Raw genomic sequence first — 12376 nt, 5'->3', positions numbered from 1 at the left:
TGGCAAGGAGGGGCATATCGCCAAGGATTGCCCCAAGGGATTTATGGTTTGCTTTCATTGCAACCAGATTGGCCATCGGAAGGCCGAGTGCCCGCAGTTACATCAGGAATCAGCACACGGATCTGCACCTGCTGCTAGGGCTACCGAGGTTCGTCCAGCGAAGGCCGAGGCACCGAAGGCTCGTGGGAGAGCCTTCCATTTGACAGCGGAGGAGGTCCGCGCACTGCCCGATGTTGTTGCTGGTATGTATTCTTTATTATTTATGCTGAGTTGAGACATTGTGCTGATATTATGATATGCGTAGGTACTTTTCTTATGAATTCTGTACCTGCCTTAGTGTTATTTGACTCGGGTGCGAGTAAATCATTTGTGTCGATAGCGTTTAGTCGACACATCAGTATTCGGCGAGAGGCATTGAATCGACCTTTACGAGTTTCCATAGCTGACGAGCGAGCGGTGTATGCTACGGATGTGATTCGAGGATGTGTACTCGAGATCTTCGGTGTTGAGTTCCCGATAGATCTGGTCCCGATAGCGATGGGGGACGTGTGTGTCATAGTGGGCATGGATTGGTTGAGCCGATTTGGGGCTGTTATAGACTGCGAGCGATAGTTGGTGACGATACGAGACCCTAGTGGGCGAGTACTTACGGTGTACGGCGAGGGTACCCGATGTGGGTCAGCGTTTTGTTCGGCTGCCAGAGCAAGTCAGAGTTTACAGCAGGGCTGCAGCGGGTTTGTAGCCTATGTGATGGACATACGAGTGGCCGCTGGGAGACCAAGTTCGATTGATGATGTTCCGATAGTGCGGGAGTTCCCGGATGTTTTTCCCGAGGAGTTGCCGGGTGTGCCTCCCGAGAGGCAGGTAGAGTTTCGCATCGATTTGGTTCTGGGAGCAGTGCCTATCGCCAAGGCGCCTTATCGCCTTGCGTCGCCAAAGATGCATGAGCTATCCTCGCAGCTTCAGGAGCTACTGGGAAAGGGGTTTATTCGGCCGAGTAGCTCGCCATGGGGAGCGACGATCCTTTTTGTCAAGAAAAAGGATGGTTCACACCGGATGTGTATTGATTACCGGGAGTTAAACAAGTTGACGGTCAAGAACCATTACCCATTACCGAGGATCGATGATTTGTTCGATCAGTTGCAGGGAGCGTCTTGGTTCTCCAAGATTGATATGAGGTCTGGATATCATCAGATGAGAGTGCGTGATGAAGATATTCAGAATACGGCGTTCAGGACTCGTTATGGGCATTACGAGTTCGTGGTGATGCCTTTCGGGCTCACCAATGCACCGGCAGCGTTCATGGATCTTATGAACAGGGTGTGCAGACCGATGTTGGACCGATCAGTAATCGTGTTCATTGATGATATTCTGATGTATTCGAGGTCTTGAGAGCAGCATGAGGAGCATTTGAGGGAGATCCTCGGGGTTTTGAGATCGGAGAGGTTGTACGCCAAATTCTCCAAGTGTGATTTATGGTTGCGAGAGGTCCAGTTCTTGGGGCATCTCGTCAATCAGAAGGGGATATTGGTCGATCCGGCCAAGATTGAGGCAGTGATGAGTTGGGAGGTGCCGAGATCTCCCACCGAGATCAGGAGTTTTCTGGGGTTGTCCGGCTACTATCGGAGATTTATCAAGGATTTCTCCAAGATCGTCGTGCCTCTCACCAGGTTGACCCGGAAGGGCGTTACTTTTTCGTGGGGTCCGGAGCAGCAGACCTCGTTTGAGATACTTCGCCAGAGATTATGCGAAGCCCCGGTGTTAGCCCTCCCGGAAGGGATGGAAGAGTTTATGGTGTATTGTGATGCATCGGTATCGGGGTTGGGTGTGGTGCTTATGCACAGGGGGCATGTGATAGTGTATGCATCGAGGCAGTTGAAGCCTCATGAGACGAGGTATCCCACCCACGATCTGGAGTTGGGGGCAGTGGTGTTCGCCCTCAAGATCTGGCGCCATTATCTATATGGGGTTCGGTGTACCATATACACGGACCACAAGAGTTTGAAGTATCTGATGGATCAGCTTAACCTGAATATGCGCCAGAGGAGATGGTTGGATGTGGTAAAGGATTACGATTGTGAGATCTTGTACCACCCGGGCAAAGCTAATGTTGTAGCTGATGCGCTGAGCCGTAGGGCGGAGAGTGCCCCGATTCGAGACATTTGTATGCAGTTGACAGTGACGACTCCGGTGTTGGACACCATTCGGGAGGCTCAGGCAGAGGCCGTGATACCAGAGAACCGCAAAAGGGAGCGGGTGATCGGGCAGGTGTCCGAGTTCGTTACCGATAGTCGAGGGCTGATGACCTTTCAAGGTCGGATTTGGGTGTCGTATGCAGGCAGGGCACGTACCATTCTGATGGAGGAGGCGCACAGATCGAGGTTCTCGATCCATCCCGGGGCCGCTAAGATGTATTTGGACCTAAAAAGAGAGTATTGGTGGCCCTGTATGAAGAGGGATGTTACGTGGTTTGTCGAGAGGTGCTTGACCTGTCGCAGGGTTAAGGCCGAGCACTAGCGTCCGCATGGCAAGTTGCAGCCTCTTGAGGTTCCCCAGTGGAAGTGGGAACAGATTTCAATGGATTTTATCACCAAATTGCCGAGAACCGCGAGGGGCGTCGATGCAATTTGGGTGATAGTCGACCGGCTGACTAAGAGCGCTCACTTCCTTGCTATCAGTGAGAGCTCTTCCGCTGAAAGGCTGGCCGAGTTGTATGTGAGAGAGGTGGTATCGTGGCATGGAGTACCGATCTCGATTGTATCAGATCGAGATGTGTGATTCACTTCCAGGTTCTGGAAGAAGTTCCACGAGGAGTTGGGTACGAGGTTGCATTTCAGTACCGCTTACCACCCACAGATGGATGGACAGAGTGAGCGGACGATTCAGACGCTCGAGGACATGCTTTGAGCATGTGTGTTGGACTTCAAGTATTGGTATGCCTCCCTTCGAGTTGTTATATGGGAGGAGGTGTCGAACTCCTATTTGCTGGGGAGAGGTAGGGCAGCGCGTGATGGGTAGCACTGAGATAGTGCTTCAGACGACAGAGCAGATACAGCAGGTTAGACAGAGGTTATTGACGGCTCAGAGTCGTCAGAAGAGTTATGCGGATCGGCGACGATCCGAGCTGGAGTTCCAGGTGGGAGACTTCGTACTCCTGAAAGTATCTCCTTGGAAAGGAGTGATCCGATTCAGGAAGAGGGGCAAGCTGGGGCCCCGGTACATCGGTCCGTTCAGGGTGACCGCGAGGGTGGGCAGGGTAGCATATCGGTTGGAGCTACCTGAGGAGTTGAGCCAGATTCATGATACCTTTCACGTGTCTCAGTTGAGGAAGTGTATAGTCGACGAGTCGGCGGTGGTACCGCTGGAGGCTATTCAGGTGGATGCGAGCCTGAATTATGCTGAGAGACCAATCGCGATCCGGGATCGGAAGATCAAGGTTCTGAGGAACAAGGAGGTGTCCCTGGTGCAGGTCCAGTGGCAACATCGGAGGGGGTCTGAGCTGACTTGGGAGCCGAAGTTGGAGATGCGGGAGCAGCATCCAGAGCTGTTTGCGGAGCAAGACTTCGAGGGCGAAGTCTGATTCTAGTGGGGGAGAATTGTAACATCCGGATTTTTAGGTATTTTAATAAAGTGCATTTATCTTGAGTTTTATGGAGGGACTCGGCGAGTAGACGTTCAGACTCGCTGAGTAGGACCGCGAGTTCTTGTCTGGATTAATGATCGGACTCGACGAGTAGGAGCGTGGACTCGGCGAGTCCGCGCTGTAAAGTGAAATCCTAAATCTCAAGGCCTGAGCCCTATTTAAAGGCCCTTATGGCCGTCATTTGCGGCCACTACTCCCCTGTGAAAACCCTAGAGAGTAAAGAGAACTTAGAGAGCATTTTGGAGGCTAAATCTTCATCTTTTGGTGTGATCTTGCAAGAAGGAGTGAGAAATTCAAGCTAGATCGATTGTGGAGCTTGGATCTATATTGTTCACACCAGGATTCACGTTTTGAGGTACAAGTTCCTTCCCATTTCGTGTATTTGATAGATTCCTTGAATCTAGGGTTCCCTTTGCACAATTTTGAGTTAGATTGTGAAGTATATGAGGTCCCTTTGGGTAGAGATGATAGATCTGGACCTTGAGAGGTCCAAAAGGTCCCAAGCTTCCAGCTTTATGAGGTTTCATGTGAGCCTTGAGAGTAGAACCCCATTTTGGAGGTCATTTCTCCGTTTTTGGTCTTATAAGCATTGCATGAACGTAAAGTTTGAACCTTTACGTGACTTTCGAGTGTTAGAAGGTTGGATCTACTGGTTGGTGAAGCAGATCTGACCTCAAAGGACCTTTTGAGTGTTTTCATGGGAGGAACTCGTTGAGCCCATAAGGGAGTCGACGAGTCGAGTCGGGTTGCCCCGCAACTTGCGACCTGTGTCGACCCGTTGAGTGTTGGGTTGACTTAGCGAGTCAGTGAGGACCAGAGGCGAAGAGGTCATGCATGTACTCGCCGAGTCACTCTTGTGCACTCGACGAGTCGGTCAAAGTTTGACCGTTGACTTTCGTTGACCTTAGGGTTCTGGTCAAGACTGATTCAAGAGAGTTCAGGGAGGGGTAGAATGGCCTTCTACCCAATCTGTAGAAATGAGACTATGAGAGAATATTGATCGGGGATGTTATTTGGATAATAGGAGGAGGCTAGGTCGGGACGTTGAGCACAAGAGTTTATCCGACTTCATTGAGGTGAGTCTTCTCACTATATTGTACCTGGAAGGGTACCTATGTATGACCGGAAGGTCTTGTATGCTATGAGGTGTATGTACTGTATGCTGATATGTGATATGTATGTGTTATGTATGTCATGAGGTGGACCGGAAGGTCAGAAGTATATGGACCGGAAGGTCAGAGTGATATGGACCAGAAGGTTAGAGTGATATGGACCGGAAGGTCAGAGTGATATGGACTGGAAGGTCAGGGTGACATGGGCCGGAAGGTCATTACAGGTAGGATCGGAAGGTCTACCAGGGTTATGGGACGAAAGTCCCCTGGGACACAGAGACCAGAAGGTCTTATAGCCTTGAGTGGCATATGTGCGTATGTGGTATTTTGGGGAACTCACTAAGCATTTATGATTACAGTTGTTATGTTATGTGTTTCAGGTACTAGCGAGGATCGCGGAAAGGCGCCGGCATGATCCGTACACACTTATGGAGTTTATGTTATTGAGATTTTGGGACATGTTTTGTTATGACACAGTGAATACATTATGTTTTATGATTATCGTGTGATTGAAAGTATGATTTAAAAATGAAAAATTGTTTTGAAAATTTACGTTGTTACAAATACTCAGAACTTATGAGCACTCATGAATGTTGTAGCAACCACTGGTATGTCTAATGCACATTAGACAAATCATACAAGCCAAATTCATGACAGTCTTGATTCATATCTACTTCCAACATATGACCGACTGTGGATGGTTTGAATAACTTAGTCATTCGGGAAGAATGACCTAGTTATTCTGGAAGTCAAAACATGCAAAGTGAAACACAAAAATAATACTAATCCTGTATGGCCCCAACACTTTGAGTGTAAATAAAAACACCTTTTTATCTAAGCACCATAATACTAATCCTGTATGCATACTATGTTTACTAATGGTCTTTTCTTTTGTGAAATAGATCAATTGAACACGACTCCAACGATGCTCATTTCACAATCCCAATCCCTTTTGTAAATGTAAGAATACCGAACTCTTGCCATTTACTTTAATCTGTTAGACTCTAAACTTATATGCAATGATCCCCTTGTAATGACTATGCACAAAAGACACAAAGACTTGGAAACATACATTACACAGTATTCCAATGGAAAACAATCCCATGGAAATGATCTCAAATTCAAAGTACATTCCTTTGAACATCCTTCTTTGCATTAAGTTCTTTAATCTTATACAGATTCAAAGAATAACTTCCACCTATGGAAACAATTCCATATTACCATTTTGACCATCACTTCTGAACAAGAGTTGCCTCTTTTCAAAATATGTCAATATGGTCCTTACTCTATACTTCTAATTATCCATGAGCAACCAATCTTTGGTAAACCTCAGATTGTCCTCGACAATTGCTTCATCATTTTGAGTCATATCCAGTTCTAATCCCTTTTCCCTTCTTAATGCCCTAAGAATTAGGAAAATTTAGAATGGATGAACATTATAGCACATGCAATCGATCCTATATCTGAAGCATATGGGACACGATTCATGCTATAAAAATTTTTATTTGCCATGTTCTCACAATTCGAACTATGAAGAGGTATGCCGTAATCATAATCGAAATTTTGAGAACGCAAAATATATAGAATTTCCTTATGTTGAACCATTCCAACATAACATTCATATATATCCTTGACTAAAGTTGATAAAAATCTCAATCTAAGCATGTAGAATTGGAATGAAGTATAAAATCCTCTCCCTTAATTATAGGGAAACAACTTTTCAAAGCGAATTGAAACTTTTGTTTTCTATAATTAACATTGCTAACTTGCAACATAATCATCATGCTCCCACTAGCATAATGATTATTATCTTACTAGCATAACACTTATGCTCCCACTAGCTTTGACATGTATCCAGAGATCAGCTGGACTTTTAGAAATAAATACTTTATTGACTTTCTTACCAAAGTTCACATTTCTGATACGCAATTGCTTTGATAAGACTTTATCAAAATCATACACCTTTCCTTAGATAGCTCACTTGTGTGTCTAAACAATTATGAAGAGGGATGCCGTAATCATAATGTTTAGAACTTTTGTCATTCTCACAATTGCTATCTACTTAAAATCTACTTAGTGAAAGAGTTTCCTCACCATCATTTTCATGAATCAGAGAGAAACCTGATGACACTTAGATTTTATGGTGTAAGTGTTCCTATCCATGTGAATTTGTCATAACCATAATCATAAGACAAGGTTAGTGGCAAATCCAAACACATATGGACTGAACTTGTTCAATCTTAATTTCTTGCCACCCGGCAGCACAAGGGCCTACCATTTCTTCCAGGTTGTTATGCAAACAATTGAGAACTCATAGAACTCACAAGCATAGTCAACCTTTCTGTAATAGACATAGAAATAAGAATATGTCAGCACGATAGGTTACAAACCTCAATTCGTGACTAGTGATTAACAAAACTCTTGATTAGTTCTTGAAACTATTTCATGATCTTTTAAACTCCCACTGTACTCTTGACATATAAGACTCTCTTGCCCAATATTCAAGAGATAGTGCGGATTCTTTTACAAACACTTCACACAATTGGCCTTAGTTGGTCTTTGTTTTATCCAAAACATCACAACTTACCAATTTCAAATGTACAAGAGTAAGAAAACATTTTACTCTACATTTGACAAGTGTTTTAAACCTTGTAAAGACTATGTCACTCAAGTTACAATCTTGGAGCATAACTCCAGGATTTGTTTTTGGAACGAAGTGTGATTTATCTTTTGATTTAACCATTTCAACAATTCACGATTCCTCTCCTTAGGCAAACAAATGCACTAAGGTGTCCTTACAGGATAAATTGTGATATCATTCCATAATCACTAAGATAATCATAAAATAAGATACACAAGTACTCTTCCATCTCTTCAGATTGGAGAAACTTTTATCTTTCTGCCTTATCTGATTCTTCTTATTCATTCTGCCATATATTGAAACTTTTCCAATGTTTCAGCATTACACTTAAACTTATAAGCATAATCATATTTACTAAACTTTTAGTAAATCATAACGAATAATCGTATCAACCTTTGTGGTGGACCTGACTAGTGTACAACCTAATTTACCCGATCCTTTAGTCCTTCGCTTGACTCACATGCGAATGTGAACAAGGAATTAGTCTTAATTTACCAAATATGAAAATATTCATTCATCACACAATACAACTTGCATGATTCCAAGTTTCTATCCAACTGAAACTTGGGTGATGAGAATCTTTCCTTATTTGATAAATTATGACACTACCACAAACTAAAGAATCAAATTCATTTTTCCAATATTGCTTATCAATGGAAACATATAAACAACAATTTTTCACAAATGCCTTTGTAAGGATACTTAAAATAAATAAAATCAAAACTTTTCTTTTATTTTTAAAACTTGCGGAAAAACTTATCCTTACAATGCAAATTCATATGAAAACTTTGTTGTTATCTACTCCTAAGCAATATCTCATAACTCTTATGCAGTGGCTCAAAATTCTGGTCATCGAACCATGCGATCAGAATCAGCACACTTTTTCTTTAAGCTTCCTTTGATTCTTCAAAAACATCAAAATGTAATTACATTACATCATGTATTAAGAATCTCCAAAAGAGACTTAATAGAGTTAGATAACGGACTTTACCTGAAGTAGAGTCAAACTTTTGACTTTACAATCCTTATGAGGTTTCAGGTAAATTTGGCAGCTTCGCAACTAATGCCCCTTTCCTTTGGCAATAGGCACACATGGACTCTTTGGGAATGGTACATGGGACTATCTCAGACTTAGCCTTTCTCTTTACCATTTGGTCAATCGAGTTGAATATGGCCGATCCCTTTCCATTGGGAAGAGAAAGTTTTCTGGATTTCCAGTGTTACCATTTTCAAAGTCCATGGAAGTTTGGGAAGTTGATCTTCTAATCAAATTTGCTCTACCAGTGCTCCAAATCATTGTTGATTCAGCAGCACAAAGCAAATAGATATTAAGGGTCATGTCATAGTCTTTTACATAGTAGTCCATAAAGAACTCACTATGTGTCTTAGGAAGTGACTAGTCAACATCCAACTTCCTCAAGACTTTGACACCCAACTCTCCCGGCTTGTCAATATGTGACTTAATCTCCAAGACCTAAGCACATATAGACTTTGTTTGCCAATAGGGATTGAGTGACTTAGAACTTATCAAGTCTTGAAACTTGTGGGATAGGGAGATTTATTGGAGGAGGTGGAGGAAATGAAGTATGATTTCCAGTCCCACTAATGCACAACAAAGGGATTGATCTTTCACCTTGATTGCCATTTGGGATATCATCTTCATTGGATAGCTTGTTCCTAAAGATTTGGGAAGACCATAGTTGTCTGAAGGAGACATAATTAAGGGAGAAATTCAAGTTAGATGATTTAAAGTCCTTAATATAACACCCAATATGAAATATTAAGGCTAGGACCCAACAACCTATTTATAACTGGAAGAGGGATGTCGTAATCCAAATTATAAAATAGTTGAAGGTAGGCAAATGGCGATTTACCAATTTCCACCATGAAAAACGAAATATAATTAAGTTTTAATTGGATTTGAAACCCCTAGATCTTTTGAGATACATTGAACTTTCAATGGCATGTTTGAATCTCGATTGTGCCCTCTCAAGTTTGTGACTGGGATGCCGAGGATCACAAACAAGGTGTGAATAACCATGCAAATTGACTTGGTACCCTTAACTTTATCACCTAATCGATGTGCCGGTTAGCCACACAGCTCCACCGATCTATAATAAGGTCAAGTTACCCTTTGCCACTCTTACTAGTCCTTATTAGCGTGCCGGTTAACCACACATGCTCCACTAATGGACTTGGTAAGGTACACAGTGTAATTTCATGGGTTAGCACATATTTCACATTTTCCTAAGTAACTAAGATTGGGAATTTATAAGTGTTTAGTTACTTAGTATTTTTCATTATACTTTTAATAAAGGGAGAATTATAGTCCTTTCCTACCCGTTCGGCTAACGACCCTCCACCAGTCAAGGAAGCGGTGGGTGAGAGTGGACACCCGTTAAACTGCCATTTTATTGGCAGTAACCTTATACCCCCCTTATAGACCGGCTTCGTGAATGAGGCATACTAATGGTAAGATTGACTTTATCTTATACATATCCATATAATTAAAATTATAATAATAGTATAAGGGTGTATTTTAAACATTTAAAATACTTGGTGGTTTAATCTTTTAATTAAACTATACTCTTAATTTAATTAAACTTAAACCATGTCTTTATGGAATTATTAACTCTTTTAATTAAACACTTTAATTAATTTAATGAAGTCCATAAAGTTTGAATTTTAACTTTTAAAATTGTAGAGTTTGGAATTAAAGCATTAATGTGTGTGAGACTTTACAAATTCCAAAACTTGAGGGCATGTTTTGAAACTATTCAAAACCTTTTATTTCATAACTTATGAGCTTAATGGTTCATTAAAATGAAGTCTCTTCATTTTTATGTAACCTCTTATTTTTTTAATAACACTTTTAAAGAAGTGACTCTTAAACATCCATAACTTGAGGACAAGTTATGGAGTCATAAAACAATTTAATGAAAAAGACTCTTCATTTTTGTGTAACCTATGGAACTTTTATGAGTTTTAAGATTCATAAATATGACTTTTCATGTGACTTGAAAACAAGTTACAAAAACACCTTTTATGAACTTCTCTAGATTAATTTGGATTGAAAACAACTAAAACACAAAAAAAAATTTCATTAATCTAAACTAACTCATAAATCAAGGAAACATAAAACTCTTGGTAAACCATAATTTGAGGACAAGTTATGGACTCCATACAATTTCATTGAGATCAAGAATTATACTAACAAACAATTTGCACATAATTCCTATGATCTACCAAAACTCATAAGCATGAACATTCATAATCAATAATTTTCAAGAATTACATAAACATATATAAACTTGAAACTTCGATTATAGCATTGAAATTGGTTTAACACAATCATTACCACATTAAAAACAGGTTTTATAAGTCCAAAACAGTCAAAGGTAATGATTCTAGACAATTTCCAGCACCAAAACTCGAAGATATGTTGTTTGGGGTCCAACTCGTCGAGTGCATGAACCAACTCGGCGAGTTGGATGCATTTTGTCTTGGACTCGTCGAGTCCCTTGATGGACTCGTCGAGTCCCCTGTCCAGACAGCACAAAACTTCGTTTTTTTAAGCAGTTTGCATCAAGTATAAGTGAAAGCAAGCCTAGGCTCTGATACCACTGATGGATTTTGAGCATTCTAACACTCCTATGGTGTACATGCAACCCTAAATAAACTTGGATCTATGTTTTCTCTATTATACATGCAAATATCAATTTACCAAGGTATTGTTCTAACTAGCATAATATAAAGTACACATAATATAAATTCTAGTAGAATTACATACATCTTGTTTGGTGCTTGATTCCATATAGCTCAAGAGCCTAGTGCCCCAAGTGTGACACCTCAAATGGTTCACACAACATCATGAACACTTGGAATAACTTGAGAGAAAGTAGAACACTTCTAAAATCGGTTTTCCCTCACTTGTTTCTCTAGTGGCCGATTTCTTCAATAATAAGATCATTATATAGTTAGTCACAATTAGGGTAAACCCTAATTGTTATGGCTTTCCATTTCCTTGGATCCATGGGTTCAAATACACCATGGAGCATCCATGGAGCATCCTATGGGTTTTAGCCCACTATATAAGTATGGATGATTTACACAATCAACCCATATATTTAATTAGTCTTCTTTTGATCGCTTAATTAATTCTAGATTAATTCTTGATCAATACTAATTAAATAATCTTATTAATATATTAGAACTTATAATATATTAATAAACCTTAAGTGTTATTTCTCTCATTTTAGTCTATCCAAATGCATGATGCCATGCAACCCAAATGGACCATGCCGGGTCGGGTCAAGTATATACCAATTATAGTTATGGACTTAGACACTAATCCAACAGTCTCCCACTTGGATAAGTCTAATAACTATTATTGCAAGTACGCCTTCACAACCTGACCAGCAATCGTAGCTCTTAAAAGCTGCTGCCGAACTCTGAACAAATCAATGACGCGTCCATTAGATAAATGATCATATATTCCTCCATTCTAGATATCATATGGACTAAGACATGGATTATATATCCATAGCCTCTTTCCATTTTGTAGACTTTGGGTCTTCCATGGCTCCCTTGTAGCTATTAGGTTCATCCAAATTTATTAGTGTACTATCACTAATAAACATATCACCCTCACTTGTTATATGAAAACCATACAACACGGAAAGAACACTAACTCTACTGGAACGTCTAAGAGGTAAGGATTCGTCAATCGGTTCAACCGTAGTTTTCTCCTCGGTTTGAGCGCCAGTGTTAGAGGTTACTTCATCGCTCGACTCTTGAAGCTCTTCAAGATCGATTTGTCTCCCATTGTCCCCTTGGCTTATGAGTTGTCGCTCTCGGAAAACCCCTATCCTCGCAACGAAGACAACATTGTCACTCGATCTATAGAAGAGATATCCAAAGGACTTCTGTGGGTAGCCGATGAAAATACATTGCTCATTATGAGGTTCGAGCTTGTCGTGA

Source organism: Lactuca virosa, chromosome 2, assembly GCF_052849685.1.
Source record: "Lactuca virosa cultivar CGN04683 chromosome 2, Lactuca_virosa_CGN04683_v6, whole genome shotgun sequence".
Lineage (NCBI taxonomy): Eukaryota > Viridiplantae > Streptophyta > Magnoliopsida > Asterales > Asteraceae > Lactuca > Lactuca virosa.
The sequence above is the reverse complement of the archived record's forward strand: the minus strand, read 5'-3'. Positions refer to the sequence as shown.